Source organism: Crinia signifera, unplaced genomic scaffold (genome assembly GCF_055691185.1).
Source record: "Crinia signifera unplaced genomic scaffold, ASM5569118v1 HAP2_SCAFFOLD_99, whole genome shotgun sequence".
In the NCBI taxonomy this organism is placed as follows: domain Eukaryota; kingdom Metazoa; phylum Chordata; class Amphibia; order Anura; family Myobatrachidae; genus Crinia; species Crinia signifera.
Window position 1 is genome coordinate 278,083 of NW_028142853.1, and position 16,987 is coordinate 295,069.

The 16,987-nt window shown below is 39.8% G+C and overlaps 27 non-coding genes and 10 pseudogenes across 27 annotated transcripts; all 37 read left to right on the top strand.

The window, feature by feature from the left end:
* Positions 1–44: 44 nt before the first annotated feature.
* Positions 45–163, top strand: LOC146057100 (5S ribosomal RNA). The gene has a single exon (XR_014469674.1). It is a non-coding gene; the product is annotated as a 5S ribosomal RNA (ribosomal RNA).
* Positions 164–508: 345 nt separating this feature from the next.
* Positions 509–627, top strand: LOC146056889 (5S ribosomal RNA). The gene has a single exon (XR_014469482.1). It is a non-coding gene; the product is annotated as a 5S ribosomal RNA (ribosomal RNA).
* Positions 628–972: 345 nt separating this feature from the next.
* On the top strand, positions 973–1,091 carry LOC146057119 (5S ribosomal RNA; annotated as a pseudogene).
* Positions 1,092–1,436: 345 nt separating this feature from the next.
* On the top strand, positions 1,437–1,555 carry LOC146057021 (5S ribosomal RNA). Its single transcript, XR_014469602.1, has one exon. It is a non-coding gene; the product is annotated as a 5S ribosomal RNA (ribosomal RNA).
* Positions 1,556–1,901: 346 nt separating this feature from the next.
* Positions 1,902–2,020, top strand: LOC146056955 (5S ribosomal RNA). Its single transcript, XR_014469542.1, has one exon. It is a non-coding gene; the product is annotated as a 5S ribosomal RNA (ribosomal RNA).
* A 345-nt stretch (positions 2,021–2,365) lies between these two features.
* LOC146057175 (5S ribosomal RNA) lies at positions 2,366–2,474 on the top strand (annotated as a pseudogene).
* A 345-nt stretch (positions 2,475–2,819) lies between these two features.
* Positions 2,820–2,928, top strand: LOC146057176 (5S ribosomal RNA; annotated as a pseudogene).
* Positions 2,929–3,273: 345 nt separating this feature from the next.
* LOC146057111 (5S ribosomal RNA) lies at positions 3,274–3,392 on the top strand (annotated as a pseudogene).
* Positions 3,393–3,738: 346 nt separating this feature from the next.
* LOC146056956 (5S ribosomal RNA) lies at positions 3,739–3,857 on the top strand. The gene has a single exon (XR_014469543.1). It is a non-coding gene; the product is annotated as a 5S ribosomal RNA (ribosomal RNA).
* A 344-nt stretch (positions 3,858–4,201) lies between these two features.
* Positions 4,202–4,310, top strand: LOC146057177 (5S ribosomal RNA; annotated as a pseudogene).
* A 345-nt stretch (positions 4,311–4,655) lies between these two features.
* Positions 4,656–4,764, top strand: LOC146057178 (5S ribosomal RNA; annotated as a pseudogene).
* A 345-nt stretch (positions 4,765–5,109) lies between these two features.
* LOC146056990 (5S ribosomal RNA) lies at positions 5,110–5,228 on the top strand. The gene has a single exon (XR_014469574.1). It is a non-coding gene; the product is annotated as a 5S ribosomal RNA (ribosomal RNA).
* Positions 5,229–5,573: 345 nt separating this feature from the next.
* Positions 5,574–5,692, top strand: LOC146056891 (5S ribosomal RNA). Its single transcript, XR_014469484.1, has one exon. It is a non-coding gene; the product is annotated as a 5S ribosomal RNA (ribosomal RNA).
* Positions 5,693–6,037: 345 nt separating this feature from the next.
* LOC146057131 (5S ribosomal RNA) lies at positions 6,038–6,156 on the top strand (annotated as a pseudogene).
* Positions 6,157–6,501: 345 nt separating this feature from the next.
* On the top strand, positions 6,502–6,620 carry LOC146056957 (5S ribosomal RNA). The gene has a single exon (XR_014469544.1). It is a non-coding gene; the product is annotated as a 5S ribosomal RNA (ribosomal RNA).
* Positions 6,621–6,966: 346 nt separating this feature from the next.
* On the top strand, positions 6,967–7,075 carry LOC146057184 (5S ribosomal RNA; annotated as a pseudogene).
* Positions 7,076–7,420: 345 nt separating this feature from the next.
* On the top strand, positions 7,421–7,529 carry LOC146057179 (5S ribosomal RNA; annotated as a pseudogene).
* A 345-nt stretch (positions 7,530–7,874) lies between these two features.
* On the top strand, positions 7,875–7,993 carry LOC146057079 (5S ribosomal RNA). Its single transcript, XR_014469655.1, has one exon. It is a non-coding gene; the product is annotated as a 5S ribosomal RNA (ribosomal RNA).
* Positions 7,994–8,338: 345 nt separating this feature from the next.
* Positions 8,339–8,457, top strand: LOC146056892 (5S ribosomal RNA). Its single transcript, XR_014469485.1, has one exon. It is a non-coding gene; the product is annotated as a 5S ribosomal RNA (ribosomal RNA).
* A 344-nt stretch (positions 8,458–8,801) lies between these two features.
* Positions 8,802–8,920, top strand: LOC146056913 (5S ribosomal RNA). The gene has a single exon (XR_014469504.1). It is a non-coding gene; the product is annotated as a 5S ribosomal RNA (ribosomal RNA).
* Positions 8,921–9,265: 345 nt separating this feature from the next.
* Positions 9,266–9,384, top strand: LOC146057030 (5S ribosomal RNA). The gene has a single exon (XR_014469610.1). It is a non-coding gene; the product is annotated as a 5S ribosomal RNA (ribosomal RNA).
* A 345-nt stretch (positions 9,385–9,729) lies between these two features.
* LOC146056893 (5S ribosomal RNA) lies at positions 9,730–9,848 on the top strand. Its single transcript, XR_014469486.1, has one exon. It is a non-coding gene; the product is annotated as a 5S ribosomal RNA (ribosomal RNA).
* A 345-nt stretch (positions 9,849–10,193) lies between these two features.
* Positions 10,194–10,312, top strand: LOC146056961 (5S ribosomal RNA). The gene has a single exon (XR_014469547.1). It is a non-coding gene; the product is annotated as a 5S ribosomal RNA (ribosomal RNA).
* Positions 10,313–10,657: 345 nt separating this feature from the next.
* LOC146057182 (5S ribosomal RNA) lies at positions 10,658–10,766 on the top strand (annotated as a pseudogene).
* Positions 10,767–11,111: 345 nt separating this feature from the next.
* LOC146056962 (5S ribosomal RNA) lies at positions 11,112–11,230 on the top strand. Its single transcript, XR_014469548.1, has one exon. It is a non-coding gene; the product is annotated as a 5S ribosomal RNA (ribosomal RNA).
* A 345-nt stretch (positions 11,231–11,575) lies between these two features.
* On the top strand, positions 11,576–11,694 carry LOC146057022 (5S ribosomal RNA). The gene has a single exon (XR_014469603.1). It is a non-coding gene; the product is annotated as a 5S ribosomal RNA (ribosomal RNA).
* A 345-nt stretch (positions 11,695–12,039) lies between these two features.
* LOC146056983 (5S ribosomal RNA) lies at positions 12,040–12,158 on the top strand. The gene has a single exon (XR_014469567.1). It is a non-coding gene; the product is annotated as a 5S ribosomal RNA (ribosomal RNA).
* A 345-nt stretch (positions 12,159–12,503) lies between these two features.
* On the top strand, positions 12,504–12,622 carry LOC146056996 (5S ribosomal RNA). Its single transcript, XR_014469579.1, has one exon. It is a non-coding gene; the product is annotated as a 5S ribosomal RNA (ribosomal RNA).
* Positions 12,623–12,967: 345 nt separating this feature from the next.
* On the top strand, positions 12,968–13,086 carry LOC146057078 (5S ribosomal RNA). The gene has a single exon (XR_014469654.1). It is a non-coding gene; the product is annotated as a 5S ribosomal RNA (ribosomal RNA).
* Positions 13,087–13,431: 345 nt separating this feature from the next.
* On the top strand, positions 13,432–13,550 carry LOC146056895 (5S ribosomal RNA). The gene has a single exon (XR_014469487.1). It is a non-coding gene; the product is annotated as a 5S ribosomal RNA (ribosomal RNA).
* A 345-nt stretch (positions 13,551–13,895) lies between these two features.
* Positions 13,896–14,014, top strand: LOC146056924 (5S ribosomal RNA). Its single transcript, XR_014469514.1, has one exon. It is a non-coding gene; the product is annotated as a 5S ribosomal RNA (ribosomal RNA).
* Positions 14,015–14,359: 345 nt separating this feature from the next.
* Positions 14,360–14,478, top strand: LOC146057056 (5S ribosomal RNA). Its single transcript, XR_014469634.1, has one exon. It is a non-coding gene; the product is annotated as a 5S ribosomal RNA (ribosomal RNA).
* Positions 14,479–14,823: 345 nt separating this feature from the next.
* On the top strand, positions 14,824–14,942 carry LOC146056919 (5S ribosomal RNA). Its single transcript, XR_014469509.1, has one exon. It is a non-coding gene; the product is annotated as a 5S ribosomal RNA (ribosomal RNA).
* Positions 14,943–15,287: 345 nt separating this feature from the next.
* On the top strand, positions 15,288–15,406 carry LOC146056896 (5S ribosomal RNA). Its single transcript, XR_014469488.1, has one exon. It is a non-coding gene; the product is annotated as a 5S ribosomal RNA (ribosomal RNA).
* A 345-nt stretch (positions 15,407–15,751) lies between these two features.
* Positions 15,752–15,870, top strand: LOC146056985 (5S ribosomal RNA). Its single transcript, XR_014469569.1, has one exon. It is a non-coding gene; the product is annotated as a 5S ribosomal RNA (ribosomal RNA).
* Positions 15,871–16,216: 346 nt separating this feature from the next.
* LOC146056998 (5S ribosomal RNA) lies at positions 16,217–16,335 on the top strand. Its single transcript, XR_014469581.1, has one exon. It is a non-coding gene; the product is annotated as a 5S ribosomal RNA (ribosomal RNA).
* A 345-nt stretch (positions 16,336–16,680) lies between these two features.
* Positions 16,681–16,799, top strand: LOC146056897 (5S ribosomal RNA). The gene has a single exon (XR_014469489.1). It is a non-coding gene; the product is annotated as a 5S ribosomal RNA (ribosomal RNA).
* Positions 16,800–16,987: the final 188 nt, after the last annotated feature.

The window sequence follows — 16,987 nt, forward strand, 5'->3', positions numbered from 1 at the left end:
CCTGGTAATAGAAGTAGAAAAGGGCTAAAAAGTGCCTGTATTTCACCTACAGCCATACCACATTGGATAGGCCCAATCTTGTCTGTTCTTGGAAGCTAAGCAGTGTTGGGCCTGGTTAGTACTTGGGTGGGAGACCACATGGGAACACCAGGTGCTGTAGGTTTTTTCACATTACAGGCAAATTGTTTTTATTCTCTAGCTATTTAAATTGGAAACTTTTTCTTTTTATTGCCAGTACAGACATTTGGAAGAGGTCAAACAGACACAATAGCCATCACCTAAAGACTTACCACACTGTTTAGGCCCAATTCCAACTGCTTTTGGCAGCTAAACAGTGTTGATCCTCTTTAGTAGTTTAATTTAAGACCCCCTGCTAATATCATGTCCTGTAGGTCGTTTTACATTACCAACACATGATTTTTTTCAGTAAGCCAATACAGTTAGGAAACTTTTTTATTAGCTTACCTGGTGATAGAAGTAGAAGAGGGCAAAAAAGTGCATGTATCTCACCTACAGCCATACCACATTGGATAGGCCCAATCTCGTCTGATCTTGGAAGCTAAGCAGTGTTGGGCCTGGTTAGTACTTGGGTGGGAGACCACATGGGAACACCAGGTGCTGTAGGTTTTTTCACATTACTGGCAAATTGTTTTTATTCTCTAGCTATTTAAATTGGAAACTTTTTCTTTTTATTGCCAGCACAGACATTTGGAAGAGGTCAAACAGACACAATAGCCATCACCTAAAGACTTACCACACTGTTTAGGCCCAATTCCAACTGCTTTTGGCAGCTAAACAGTGTTGGGCCTCTTTAGTAGTTTAATTTAAGACTCCCTGCTAATATCATGTCCTGTAGGTCTTTTTACATTACCAACACATGATTTTTTTCAGTAAGCCAATACAGTTAGGAAACTTTTTTATTAGCTTACCTGGTGATAGAAGTAGAAGAGGGCAAAAAAGTGCCTGTATCTCACCTAAAGCCATACCACATTGGATAGGCCCAATCTTGTCTGATCTTGGAAGCTAAGCAGTGTTGGGCCTGGTTAGTACTTGGGTGGGAGACCACATGGGAACACCAGGTGCTGTAGGTTTTTTCACATTACAGGCAAATTGTTTTTATTCTCTAGCTATTTAAATTGGAAACTTTTTCTTTTTATTGCCAGTACAGACATTTGGAAGAGGTCAAACAGACACAATAGCCATCTCCTAAAGACTTACCACACTGTTTAGGCCCAATTCCAACTACTTTTGGCAGCTAAACAGTGTTGAGCCTCTTTAGTAGTTTAATTTAAGACCCCCTGCTAATATCATGTCCTGTAGGTCTTTTTACATTACCAACACATGATTTTTTTCAGTAAGCCAATACAGTTAGGAAACTTTTTTATTAGCTTACCTGGTGATAGAAGTAGAAGAGGGCAAAAAAGTGCCTGTATCTCACCTACAGCCATACCACATTGGATAGGCCCAATCTTGTCTGATCTTGGAAGCTAAGCAGTGTTGGGCCTGGTTAGTACTTGGGTGGGAGACCACATGGGAACACCAGGTGCTGTAGGTTTTTTCACATTACAGGCAAATTGTTTTTATTCTCTAGCTATTTAAATTGGAAACTTTTTCTTTTTATTGCCAGTACAGACATTTGGAAGAGGTCAAACAGACACAATAGCCATCACCTAAAGAATTACCACACTGTTTAGGCCCAATTCCAACTGCTTTTGGCAGCTAAACAGTGTTGAGCCTCTTTAGTAGTTTAATTTAAGACCCCCTGCTAATATCATGTCCTGTAGGTCTTTTTACATTACCAACACATGATTTTTTTTAAGTAAGCCAATACAGTTAGGAAACTTTTTTATTAGCTTACCTGGTGATAGAAGTAGAAGAGGGCAAAAAAGTGCTTGTATCTCACCTACAGCCATACCACATTGGATAGGCCCAACCTCGTCTGATCTTGGAAGTTAAGCAGTGTTGGGCCTGGTTAGTACTTGGGTGGGAGACCACATGGGAACACCAGGTGCTGTAGGTTTTTTCACATTACTGGCAAATTGTTTTTATTCTCTAGCTATTTAGATTGGAAACTTTTTCTTTTTATTGCCAGCACAGACATTTGGAAGAGTTCAAACAGACACAATAGCCATCACCTAAAGACTTACCACACTGTTTAGGCCCAATTCCAACTGCTTTTGGCAGCTAAACAGTGTTGATCCTCTTTAGTAGTTTAATTTAAGACCCCCTGCTAATATCATGTCCTGTAGGTCTTTTTACATTACCAACACATGATTTTTTTCAGTAAGCCAATACAGTTAGGAAACTTTTGTATTAGCTTACCTGGTGATAGAAGTAGAAGAGGGCAAAAAAGTACCTCTATCTCACCTACAGCCATACCACATTGGATAGGCCTGATCTTGGAAGCAAAGCAGTGTTGGGCCTGGATAGTACTTGGGTGGGAGACCACATGGGAACACCAGGTGCTGTAGGTTTTTTCACATTACTGGCAAATTGTTTTTATTCTCTAGCTATTTAGATTGGAAACTTTTTCTTTTTATTGCCAGCACAGACATTTGGAAGAGTTCAAACAGACACAATAGCCATCACCTAAAGACTTACCACACTGTTTAGGCCCAATTCCAACTGCTTTTGGCAGCTAAACAGTGTTGAGCCTCTTTAGTAGTTTAATTTAAGACCCCCTGCTAATATCATGTCCTGTAGGTCTTTTTACATTACCAACACATGATTTTTTTCAGTAAGCCAATACAGTTAGGAAACTTTTGTATTAGCTTACCTGGTGATAGAAGTAGAAGAGGGCAAAAAAGTACCTGTATCTCACCTACAGCCATACCACATTGGATAGGCCTGATCTTGGAAGCAAAGCAGTGTTGGGCCTGGATAGTACTTGGGTGGGAGACCACATGGGAACACCAGGTGCTGTAGGTTTTTTCACATCACTGGCAAATTGTTTTTATTCTCTAGCTATTTATATTGGAAACTTTTTCATTTTATTGCCAGCACAGACATTTGGAAGAGGTCAAACAGACACAATAGCCATCAGCTAAAGACTTACCACACTGTTTAGGCTCAATTCCAACTGCTTTTGGCAGCTAAACAGTGTTGAGCCTGTTTAGTAGTTTAATTTAAGACCCCCTGCTAATATCATGTCCTGTAGGTCTTTTTACATTACCAACACATGATTTTTTTCAGTAAGCCAATACAGTTAGGAAACTTTTTTATTAGCTTACCTGGTGATAGAAGTAGAAGAGGGCAAAAAAGTGCCTGTATCTCACCTACAGCCATACCACATTGGATAGGCCCAAGCTTGTCTGATCTTGGAAGCTAAGCAGTGTTGGGCCTGGTTAGTACTTGGGTGGGAGACCACATGGGAACACCAGGTGCTGTAGGTTTTTTCACATTACAGGCAAATTGTTTTTATTCTCTAGCTATTTAAATTGGAAACTTTTTCTTTTTATTGCCAGTACAGACATTTGGAAGAGGTCAAACAGACACAATAGCCATCACCTAAAGAATTACCACACTGTTTAGGCCCAATTCCAACTGCTTTTGGCAGCTAAACAGTGTTGAGCCTCTTTAGTAGTTTAATTTAAGACCCCCTGCTAATATCATGTCCTGTAGGTCTTTTTACATTACCAACACATGATTTTTTTTAAGTAAGCCAATACAGTTAGGAAACTTTTTTATTAGCTTACCTGGTGATAGAAGTAGAAGAGGGCAAAAAAGTGCTTGTATCTCACCTACAGCCATACCACATTGGATAGGCCCAACCTCGTCTGATCTTGGAAGTTAAGCAGTGTTGGGCCTGGTTAGTACTTGGGTGGGAGACCACATGGGAACACCAGGTGCTGTAGGTTTTTTCACATTACTGGCAAATTGTTTTATTCTCTAGCTATTTAGATTGGAAACTTTTTCTTTTTATTGCCAGCACAGACATTTGGAAGAGTTCAAACAGACACAATAGCCATCACCTAAAGACTTACCACACTGTTTAGGCCCAATTCCAACTGCTTTTGGCAGCTAAACAGTGTTGATCCTCTTTAGTAGTTTAATTTAAGACCCCCTGCTAATATCATGTCCTGTAGGTCTTTTTACATTACCAACACATGATTTTTTTCAGTAAGCCAATACAGTTAGGAAACTTTTGTATTAGCTTACCTGGTGATAGAAGTAGAAGAGGGCAAAAAAGTACCTGTATCTCACCTACAGCCATACCACATTGGATAGGCCTGATCTTGGAAGCAAAGCAGTGTTGGGCCTGGATAGTACTTGGGTGGGAGACCACATGGGAACACCAGGTGCTGTAGGTTTTTTCACATTACTGGCAAATTGTTTTTATTCTCTAGCTATTTAGATTGGAAACTTTTTCTTTTTATTGCCAGCACAGACATTTGGAAGAGTTCAAACAGACACAATAGCCATCACCTAAAGACTTACCACACTGTTTAGGCCCAATTCCAACTGCTTTTGGCAGCTAAACAGTGTTGAGCCTCTTTAGTAGTTTAATTTAAGACCCCCTGCTAATATCATGTCCTGTAGGTCTTTTTACATTACCAACACATGATTTTTTTCAGTAAGCCAATACAGTTAGGAAACTTTTGTATTAGCTTACCTGGTGATAGAAGTAGAAGAGGGCAAAAAAGTACCTGTATCTCACCTACAGCCATACCACATTGGATAGGCCTGATCTTGGAAGCAAAGCAGTGTTGGGCCTGGATAGTACTTGGGTGGGAGACCACATGGGAACACCAGGTGCTGTAGGTTTTTTCACATTACTGGCAAATTGTTTTTATTCTCTAGATATTTAAATTGGAAACTTTTTCTTTTTATTGCCAGCACTGACATTTGGAAGAGGTAAAACAGACACAATATCCATCACCTAAAGACTTACCACACTGTTTAGGCCCAATTCCAACTGCTTTTGGCAGGTAAACAGTGTTGAGGCTATTTAGTAGTTTAATTTAAGACCCCCTGATAATATCATGTCCTGTAGGTCTTTTTACATTACCAACACATGATTTTTTTCAGTAAGCCAATACAGTTAGGAAACTTTTTTATTAGCTTACCTGGTGATAGAAGTAGAAGAGGGCAAAAAAGTGCCTGTATTTCACCTACAGCCATACCACATTGGATAGGCCCAATCTCGTCTGTTCTTGGAAGCTAAGCAGTGTTGGGCCTGGTTAGTACTTGGGTGGGAGACCACATGGGAACACCAGGTGCTGTAGGTTTTTTCACATTACAGGCAAATTGTTTTTATTCTCTAGCTATTTAAATTGGAAACTTTTTCTTTTTATTGCCAAAACAGACATTTGGAAGAGGTCAAACAGACACAATAGCCATCACCTAAAGACTTACCACACTGTTTAGGCCCAATTCCAACTGCTTTTGGCAGCTAAACAGTGTTGATCCTCTTTAGTAGTTTAATTTAAGACCCCCTGCTAATATCATGTCCTGTAGGTCGTTTTACATTACCAACACATGATTTTTTTCAGTAAGCCAATACAGTTAGGAAACTTTTTTATTAGCTTACCTGGTGATAGAAGTAGAAGAGGGCAAAAAAGTGCATGTATCTCACCTACAGCCATACCACATTGGATAGGCCCAATCTCGTCTGATCTTGGAAGCTAAGCAGTGTTGGGCCTGGTTAGTACTTGGGTGGGAGACCACATGGGAACACCAGGTGCTGTAGGTTTTTTCACATTACAGGCAAATTGTTTTTATTCTCTAGCTATTTAAATTGGAAACTTTTTCTTTTTATTGCCAGTACAGACATTTGGAAGAGGTCAAACAGACACAATAGCCATCACCTAAAGACTTACCACACTGTTTAGGCCCAATTCCAACTGCTTTTGGCAGCTAAACAGTGTTGAGCCTCTTTAGTAGTTTAATTTAAGACCCCCTGCTAATATCATGTCCTGTAGGTCTTTTTACATTACCAACACATGATTTTTTTCAGTAAGCCAATACAGTTAGGAAACTTTTTTATTAGCTTACCTGGTGATAGAAGTAGAAGAGGGCTAAAAAGTGCCTGTATTTCACCTACAGCCATACCACATTGGATAGGCCCAATCTCGTCTGTTCTTAAAAGCTAAGCAGTGTTGGGCCTGGTTAGTACTTGGGTGGGAGACCACATGGGAACACCAGGTGCTGTAGGTTTTTTCACATTACAGGCAAATTGTTTTTATTCTCTAGCTATTTAAATTGGAAACTTTTTCTTTTTATTGCCAGTACAGGCATTTGGAAGAGGTCAAACAGACACAATAGCCATCACCTAAAGACTTACCACACTGTTTAGGCCCAATTCCATCTGCTTTTGGCAGCTAAACAGTGTTGATCCTCTTTAGTAGTTTAATTTAAGACCCCCTGCTAATATCATGTCCTGTAGGTCGTTTTACATTACCAACACATGATTTTTTTCAGTAAGCCAATACAGTTAGGAAACTTTTTTATTAGCTTACCTGGTGATAGAAGTAGAAGAGGGCAAAAAAGTGCTTGTATCTCACCTACAGCCATACCACATTGGATAGGCCCAACCTCGTCTGATCTTGGAAGTTAAGCAGTGTTGGGCCTGGTTAGTACTTGGGTGGGAGACCACATGGGAACACCAGGTGCTGTAGGTTTTTTCACATTACTGGCAAATTGTTTTTATTCTCTAGCTATTTAGATTGGAAACTTTTTCTTTTTATTGCCAGCACAGACATTTGGAAGAGTTCAAACAGACACAATAGCCATCACCTAAAGACTTACCACACTGTTTAGGCCCAATTCCAACTGCTTTTGGCAGCTAAACAGTGTTGAGCCTCTTTAGTAGTTTAATTTAAGACCCCCTGCTAATATCATGTCCTGTAGGTCTTTTTACATTACCAACACATGATTTTTTTTCAGTAAGCCAATACAGTTAGGAAACTTTTGTATTAGCTTACCTGGTGATAGAAGTAGAAGAGGGCAAAAAAGTACCTGTATCTCACCTACAGCCATACCACATTGGATAGGCCTGATCTTGGAAGCAAAGCAGTGTTGGGCCTGGATAGTACTTGGGTGGGAGACCACATGGGAACTCCAGGTGCTGTAGGTTTTTTGACATTACTGGCAAATTGTTTTTATTCTCTAGCTATTTAGATTGGAAACTTTTTCTTTTTATTGCCAGCACAGACATTTGGAAGAGTTCAAACAGACACAATAGCCATCACCTAAAGACTTACCACACTGTTTAGGCCCAATTCCAACTGCTTTTGGCAGCTAAACAGTGTTGAGCCTCTTTAGTAGTTTAATTTAAGACCCCCTGCTAATATCATGTCCTGTAGGTCTTTTTACATTACCAACACATGATTTTTTTCAGTAAGCCAATACAGTTAGGAAACTTTTGTATTAGCTTACCTGGTGATAGAAGTAGAAGAGGGCAAAAAAGTACCTGTATCTCACCTACAGCCATACCACATTGGATAGGCCTGATCTTGGAAGCAAAGCAGTGTTGGGCCTGGATAGTACTTGGGTGGGAGACCACATGGGAACACCAGGTGCTGTAGGTTTTTTCACATTACTGGCAAATTGTTTTTATTCTCTAGATATTTAAATTGGAAACTTTTTCTTTTTATTGCCAGCACTGACATTTGGAAGAGGTAAAACAGACACAATATCCATCACCTAAAGACTTACCACACTGTTTAGGCCCAATTCCAACTGCTTTTGGCAGGTAAACAGTGTTGAGGCTATTTAGTAGTTTAATTTAAGACCCCCTGATAATATCATGTCCTGTAGGTCTTTTTACATTACCAACACATGATTTTTTTCAGTAAGCCAATACAGTTAGGAAACTTTTTTATTAGCTTACCTGGTGATAGAAGTAGAAGAGGGCAAAAAAGTGCCTGTATTACACCTACAGCCATACCACATTGGATAGGCCCAATCTCATCTGTTATTGGAAGCTAAGCAGTGTTGGGCCTGGTTAGTACTTGGGTGGGAGACCACATGGGAACACCAGGTGCTGTAGGTTTTTTCACATTACAGGCAAATTGTTTTTATTCTCTAGCTATTTAAATTGGAAACTTTTTCTTTTTATTGCCAGTACAGGCATTTGGAAGAGGTCAAACAGACACAATAGCCATCACCTAAAGACTTACCACACTGTTTAGGCCCAATTCCATCTGCTTTTGGCAGCTAAACAGTGTTGATCCTCTTTAGTAGTTTAATTTAAGACCCCCTGCTAATATCATGTCCTGTAGGTCGTTTTACATTACCAACACATGATTTTTTTCAGTAAGCCAATACAGTTAGGAAACTTTTTTATTAGCTTACCTGGTGATAGAAGTAGAAGAGGGCAAAAAAGTGAATGTATCTCACCTACAGCCATACCACATTGGATAGGCCCAATCTCGTCTGATCTTGGAAGCTAAGCAGTGTTGGGCCTGGTTAGTACTTGGGTGGGAGACCACATGGGAACACCAGGTGCTGTAGGTTTTTCACATTACAGGCAAATTGTTTTTATTCTCTAGCTATTTAAATTGGAAACTTTTTCTTTTTATTACCAGTACAGACATTTGGAAGAGGTCAAACAGACACAATAGCCATCACCTAAAGACTTACCACACTGTTTAGGCCCAATTCCAACTGCTTTTGGCAGCTAAACAGTGTTGAGCCTCTTTAGTAGTTTAATTTAAGACCCCCTGCTAATATCATGTCCTGTAGGTCTTTTTACATTACCAACACATGATTTTTTTCAGTAAGCCAATACAGTTAGGAAACTTTTGTATTAGCTTACCTGGTGATAGAAGTAGAAGAGGGCAAAAAAGTGCCTTTAACTCACCTACAGCCATACCACGTTGGATAGGCCCAATCTCGTCTGATCTTGGAAGCTAAGCAGTGTTGGGCCTGGTTAGTACTTGGGTGGGAGACCACATGGGAACACCAGGTGCTGTAGGTTTTTTCACATTACCGGCAAATTGTTTTTATTCTCTAGCTATTTAAATAGGAAACTTTATCTTTTTATTGCCAGCACAGACATTTGGAAGAGGTCAAACAGACACAATAGCCATCACCTAAAGACTTACCAAACTGTTTAGGCCCAATTCCAACTGCTTTTGGCAGCTAAACAGTGTTGAGCCTCTTTAGTAGTTTAATTTAAGACCCCCTGCTAATATCATGTCCTGTAGGTCTTTTTACATTACCAACACATGATTTTTTTCAGTAAGCCAATACAGTTAGGAAACTTTTTTATTAGCTTACCTGGTGATAGAAGTAGAAGAGGGCTAAAAAGTGCCTGTATTTTACCTACAGCCATACCTCATTGGATAGGCCCAATCTCGTCTGTTCTTGGAAGCTAAGCAGTGTTGGGCCTGGTTAGTACTTGGGTGGGAGACCACATGGGAACACCAGGTGCTGTAGGTTTTTTCACATTACAGGCAAATTGTTTTTATTCTCTAGCTATTTAAATTGGAAAATTTTTCTTTTTATTGCCAGTACAGGCATTTGGAAGAGGTCAAACAGACACAATAGCCATCAACTAAAGACTTACCACACTGTTTAGGCCCAATTCCATCTGCTTTTGGCAGCTAAACAGTGTTGATCCTCTTTAGTAGTTTAATTTAAGACCCCCTGCTAATATCATGTCCTGTAGGTCGTTTTACATTACCAACACATGATTTTTTTCAGTAAGCCAATACAGTTAGGAAACTTTTTTATTAGCTTACCTGGTGATAGAAGTAGAAGAGGGCAAAAAAGTGCATGTATCTCACCTACAGCCATACCACATTGGATAGGCCCAATCTCGTCTGATCTTGGAAGCTAAGCAGTGTTGGGCCTGGTTAGTACTTGGGTGGGAGACCACATGGGAACACCAGGTGCTGTAGGTTTTTTCACATTACAGGCAAATTGTTTTTATTCTCTAGCTATTTAAATTGGAAACTTTTTCTTTTTATTGCCAGTACAGACATTTGGAAGAGGTCAAACAGACACAATAGCCATCACCTAAAGACTTACCACACTGTTTAGGCCCAATTCCAACTGCTTTTGGCAGCTAAACAGTGTTGAGCCTCTTTAGTAGTTTAATTTAAGACCCCCTGCTAATATCATGTCCTGTAGGTCTTTTTACATTACCAACACATGATTTTTTTCAGTAAGCCAATACAGTTAGGAAACTTTTGTATTAGCTTACCTGGTGATAGAAGTAGAAGAGGGCAAAAAAGTGCCTTTAACTCACCTACAGCCATACTACATTGGATAGGCCCAATCTCGTCTGATCTTGGAAGCTAAGCAGTGTTGGGCCTGGTTAGTACTTGGGTGGGAGACCACATGGGAACACCAGGTGCTGTAGGTTTTTTCACATTACTGGCAAATTGTTTTTATTCTCTAGCTATTTAAATAGGAAACTTTATCTTTTTATTGCCAGCACAGACATTTGGAAGAGGTCAAACAGACACAATAGCCATCACCTAAAGACTTACCAAACTGTTTAGGCCCAATTCCAACTGCTTTTGGCAGCTAAACAGTGTTGAGCCTCTTTAGTAGTTTAATTTAAGACCCCCTGCTAATATCATGTCCTGTAGGTCTTTTTACATTACCAACACATGATTTTTTTCAGTAAGCCAATACAGTTAGGAAACTTTTTTATTAGCTTACCTGGTGATAGAAGTAGAAGAGGGCAAAAAGGTGCCTGTATCTCAACTACAGCCATACCACATTGGATAGGCCTGATCTTGGAAGCTAAGCAGTGTTGGGCCTGGTTAGTACTTGGGTGGGAGACCACATGGGAACACCAGGTGCTGTAGGTTTTTTCACATTACTGGCAAATTGTTTTTATTCTCTAGCTATTTAAATTGGAAACTTTTTCTTTTTATTGCCAGCACAGACATTTGGAAGAGGTCAAACAGACACAATAGCCATCACCTAAAGACTTACCACACTGTTTGGGCCCAATTCCAACTGCTTTTGGCAGCTAAACAGTGTTGGTCCTCTTTAGTAGTTTAATTTAAGACTCCCTGCTAATATCATGTCCTGTAGGTCTTTTTACATTACCAACACATGATTTTTTTCAGTAAGCCAATACAGTTAGGAAACTTTTTTATTAGCTTACCTGGTGATAGAAGTAGAAGAGGGCAAAAAAGTGCCTGTATCTCACCTACAGCCATACCACATTGGATAGGCCCAATCTCGTCTGATCTTGGGAGCTAAGCAGTGTTGGGCCTGGTTAGTACTTGGGTGGGAGACCACATGGGAACACCAGGTGCTGTAGGTTTTTTCACATTACAGGCAAATTGTTTTTATTCTCTAGCTATTTAAATTGGAAACTTTTTCTTTTTATTGCCAGTACAGACATTTGGAAGAGGTCAAACAGACACAATAGCCATCACCTAAAGACTTACCACACTGTTTAGGCCCAATTCCAACTGCTTTTGGCAGCTAAACAGTGTTGAGCCTGTTTAGTAGTTTAATTTAAGACCCCCTGCTAATATCATGTCCTGTAGGTCTTTTTACATTACCAACACATGATTTTTTTCAGTAAGCCAATACAGTTAGGAAACTTTTTTATTAGCTTACCTGGTGATAGAAGTAGAAGAGGGCAAAAAAGTGCCTATATCTCACCTACAGCCATACCACATTGGATAGGCCCAATCTTGTCTGATCTTGGAAGCTAAGCAGTGTTGGGCCTGGTTAGTACTTGGGTGGGAGACCACATGGGAACACCAGGTGCTGTAGGTTTTTTCACATTACAGGCAAATTGTTTTTATTCTCTAGCTATTTAAATTGGAAACTTTTTCTTTTTATTGCCAGTACAGACATTTGGAAGAGGTCAAACAGACACAATAGCCATCTCCTAAAGACTTACCACACTGTTTAGGCCCAATTCCAACTACTTTTGGCAGCTAAACAGTGTTGAGCCTCTTTAGTAGTTTAATTTAAGACCCCCTGCTAATATCATGTCCTGTAGGTCTTTTTACATTACCAACACATGATTTTTTTCAGTAAGCCAATACAGTTAGGAAACTTTTTTATTAGCTTACCTGGTGATAGAAGTAGAAGAGGGCAAAAAAGTGAATTTAACTCACATACAGCCATACCACATTGGATAGGCCCAATCTCGTCTGATCTTGGAAGCTAAGCAGTGTTGGGCCTGGTTAGTACTTGGGTGGGAGACCACATGGGAACACCAGGTGCTGTAGGTTTTTTCACATCACTGGCAAATTGTTTTTATTCTCTAGCTATTTATATTGGAAACTTTTTCATTTTATTGCCAGCACAGACATTTGGAAGAGGTCAAACAGACACAATAGCCATCAGCTAAAGACTTACCACACTGTTTAGGCTCAATTCCAACTGCTTTTGGCAGCTAAACAGTGTTGAGCCTCTTTTGTAGTTTAATTTAAGACCCCCTGCTAATATCATGTCCTGTAGGTCTTTTTACATTACCAACACATGATTTTTTTCCGTAAGCCAATACAGTTAGGGAACTTTTGTATTAGCTTACCTGGTGATAGAAGTAGAAGAGGGCAAAAAAGTGCCTGTATCTCACCTACAGCCATACCACATTGGATAGGCCCAATCTCGTCTGATCTTGGAAGCTAAGCAGTGTTGGGCCTGGTTAGTACTTTGGTGGGAGACCACATGGGAACACCAGGTGCTGTAGGGTTTTTCACATTACAGGCAAATTGTTTTTATTCTCTAGCTATTTAAATTGGAAACTTTTTCTTTTTATTGCCAGTACAGACATTTGGAAGAGGTCAAACAGACACAATAGCCATCACATAAAGACTTACCACACTGTTTAGGCCCAATTCCAACTGCTTTTGGCAGCTAAACAGTGTTGAGCCTCTTTAGTAGTTTAATTTAAGACCCCCTGCTAATATCATGTCCTGTAGGTCTTTTTACATTACCAACACATGATTTTTTTCAGTAAGCCAATACAGTTAGGAAACTTTTTTATTAGCTTACCTGGTGATAGAAGTAGAAGAGGGCTAAAAAGTGCCTGTGTTTCACCTACAGCCATACCACATTGGATAGGCCCAATCTCGTCTGTTCTTGAAAGCTAAGCAGTGTTGGGCCTGGTTAGTACTTGGGTGGGAGACCACATGGGAACACCAGGTGCTGTAGGTTTTTTCACATTACAGGCAAATTGTTTTTATTCTCTAGCTATTTAAATTGGAAACTTTTTCTTTTTATTGCCAGTACAGGCATTTGGAAGAGGTCAAACAGACACAATAACCATCACCTAAAGACTTACCACACTGTTTAGGCCCAATTCCATCTGCTTTTGGCAGCTAAACAGTGTTGATCCTCTTTAGTAGTTTAATTTAAGACCCCCTGCTAATATCATGTCCTGTAGGTCGTTTTACATTACCAACACATGATTTTTTTCAGTAAGCCAATACAGTTAGGAAACTTTTTTATTAGCTTACCTGGTGATAGAAGTAGAAGAGGGCAAAAAAGTGCATGTATCTCACCTACAGCCATACCACATTGGATAGGCCCAATCTCGTCTGATCTTGGAAGCTAAGCAGTGTTGGGCCTGGTTAGTACTTGGGTGGGAGACCACATGGGAACACCAGGTGCTGTAGGTTTTTTCACATTACAGGCAAATTGTTTTTATTCTCTAGCTATTTAAATTGGAAACTTTTTCTTTTTATTGCCAGTACAGACATTTGGAAGAGGTCAAACAAACACAATAGCCATCACCTAAAGACTTACCACACTGTTTAGGCCCAATTCCAACTGCTTTTGGCAGCTAAACAGTGTTGAGCCTCTTTAGTAGTTTAATTTAAGACCCCCTGCTAATATCATGTCCTGTAGGTCTTTTTACATTACCAACACATGATTTTTTTCAGTAAGCCAATACAGTTAGGAAACTTTTTTATTAGCTTACCTGGTGATAAAAGTAGAAGAGGGCAAAAAAGTGAATTTAACTCACCTACAGCCATACCACATTGGATAGGCCCAATCTCGTCTGATCTTGGAAGCTAAGCAGTGTTGGGCCTGGTTAGTACTTGGGTGGGAGACCACAAGGGAACACCAGGTGCTGTAGGTTTTTTCACATCACTGGCAAATTGTTTTTATTCTCTAGCTATTTATATTGGAAACTTTTTCATTTTATTGCCAGCACAGACATTTGGAAGAGGTCAAACAGACACAATAGCCATCAGCTAAAGACTTACCACACTGTTTAGGCTCAATTCCAACTGCTTTTGGCAGCTAAACAGTGTTGAGCCTGTTTAGTAGTTTAATTTAAGACCCCCTGCTAATATCATGTCCTGTAGGTCTTTTTACATTACCAACACATGATTTTTTTCAGTAAGCCAATACAGTTAGGAAACTTTTTTATTAGCTTACCTGGTGATAGAAGTAGAAGAGGGCAAAAAAGTGCCTGTATCTCACCTACAGCCATACCACATTGGATAGGCCCACTCTCGTCTGATCTTGGAAGCTAAGCAGTGTTGGGCCTGGTTAGTACTTGGGTGGGAGACCACATGGGAACACCAGGTGCTGTAGGTTTTTTCACATTACTGGCAAATTGTTTTTATTCTCTAGCTATTTAAATAGGAAACTTTATCTTTTTATTGCCAGCACAGACATTTGGAAGAGGTCAAACAGACACAATAGCCATCACCTAAAGACTTACCAAACTGTTTAGGCCCAATTCCAACTGCTTTTGGCAGCTAAACAGTGTTGAGCCTCTTTAGTAGTTTAATTTAAGACCCCCTGCTAATATAATGTCCTGTAGGTCTTTTTACATTACCAACACATAATTTTTTTCAGTAAGCCAATACAGTTAGGAAACTTTTTTATTAGCTTACCTGGTGATAGAAGTAGAAGAGGGCAAAAAAGTGCCTGGATCTCAACTACAGCCATACCACATTGGATAGGCCCAATCTCGTCTGAACTTGGAAGCTAAGCAGTGTTGGGCCTGGTTAGTACTTGGGTGGGAGACCACATGGGAACACCAGGTGCTGTAGGTTTTTTCACATTACTGGCAAATTAATTTTATTCTCTAGCTATTTAAATTGGAAACTTTTTCTTTTTATTGCCAGCACAGACATTTGGAAGAGGTCAAACAGACACAATAGCCATCACCTAAAGACTTACCACACTGTTTAGGCCCAATTCCAACTGCTTTTGGCAGCTAAACAGTGTTGGGCCTCTTTAGTAGTTTAATTTAAGACTCCCTGCTAATATCATGTCCTGTAGGTCTTTTTACATTACCAACACATGATTTTTTTCAGTAAGCCAATACAGTTAGGAAACTTTTTTATTAGCTTACCTGGTGATAAAAGTAGAAGAGGGCAAAAAAGTGCCTGTATCTCACCTACAGCCATACCACATTGGATAGGCCCAATCTCGTCTGATCTTGGAAGCTAAGCAGTGTTGGGCCTGGTTAGTACTTGGGTGGGAGACCACATGGGAACACCAGGTGCTGTAGGTTTTTTCACATTACAGGCAAATTGTTTTTATTCTCTAGCTATTTAAATTGGAAACTTTTTCTTTTTATTGCCAGTACAGACATTTGGAATAGGTCAAACAGACACAATAGCCATCACCTAAAGACTTACCACACTGTTTAGGCCCAATTCCAACTGCTTTTGGCAGCTAAACAGTGTTGAGCTGGTTTAGTAGTTTAATTTAAGACCCCCTGCTAATATCATGTCCTGTAGGTCTTTTTACATTACCAACACATGATTTTTTTCAGTAAGCCAATACAGTTAGGAAACTTTTTTATTAGCTTACCTGGTGATAGAAGTAGAAGAGGGCAAAAAAGTGCCTGTATCTCACCTACAGCCATACCACATTGGATAGGCCCAATCTCGTCTGATTTTGGAAGCTAAGCAGTGTTGGGCCTGGTTAGTACTTGGGTGGGAGACCACATGGGAACACCAGGTGCTGTAGGTTTTTTCACATTACAGGCAAATTGTTTTTATTCTCTAGCTATTTAAATTGGAAACTTTTTCTTTTTATTGCCAGTACAGACATTTGGAAGAGGTCAAACAGACACAATAGCCATCACCTAAAGACTTACCACACTGTTTAGGCCCAATTCCAACTGCTTTTGGCAGCTAAACAGTGTTGAGCCGCTTTAGTAGTTTAATTTAAGACCCCCTGCTAATATCATGTCCTGTAGGTCTTTTTACATTACCAACACATGATTTTTTTTAAGTAAGCCAATACAGTTAGGAAACTTTTTTATTAGCTTACCTGGTGATAGAAGTAGAAGAGGGCAAAAAAGTGCTTGTATCTCACCTACAGCCATACCACATTGGATAGGCCCAACCTCGTCTGATCTTGGAAGCTAAGCAGTGTTGGGCCTGGTTAGTACTTGGGTGGGAGACCACATGGGAACACCAGGTGCTGTAGGTTTTTTCACATTACTGGCAAATTGTTTTTATTCTCTAGCTATTTAGATTGGAAACTTTTTCTTTTTATTGCCAGCACAGACATTTGGAAGAGTTCAAACAGACACAATAGCCATCACCTAAATACTTACCACACTGTTTAGGCCCAATTCCAACTGCTTTTGGCAGCTAAACAGTGTTGAGCCTCTTTAGTAGTTTAATTTAAGACCCCCTGCTAATATCATGTCCTGTAGGTCTTTTTACATTACCAACACATGATTTTTTTCAGTAAGCCAATACAGTTAGGAAACTTTTTTATTAGCTTACCTGGTGATAGAAGTAGAAGAGGGCAAAAAAGTGAATTTAACTCACCTACAGCCATACCACATTGGATAGGCCCAATCTCGTCTGATCTTGGAAGCTAAGCAGTGTTGGGCCTGGTTAGTACTTGGGTGGGAGACCACATGGGAACACCAGGTGCTGTAGGTTTTTTCACATCACTGGCAAATTGTTTTTATTCTCTAGCTATTTATATTGGAAACTTTTTCATTTTATTGCCAGCACAGACATTTGGAAGAGGTCAAACAGACACAATAGCCATCAGCTAAAGACTTACCACACTGTTTAGGCTCAATTCCAACTGCTTTTGGCAGCTAAACAGTGTTGAGCCTCTTTTG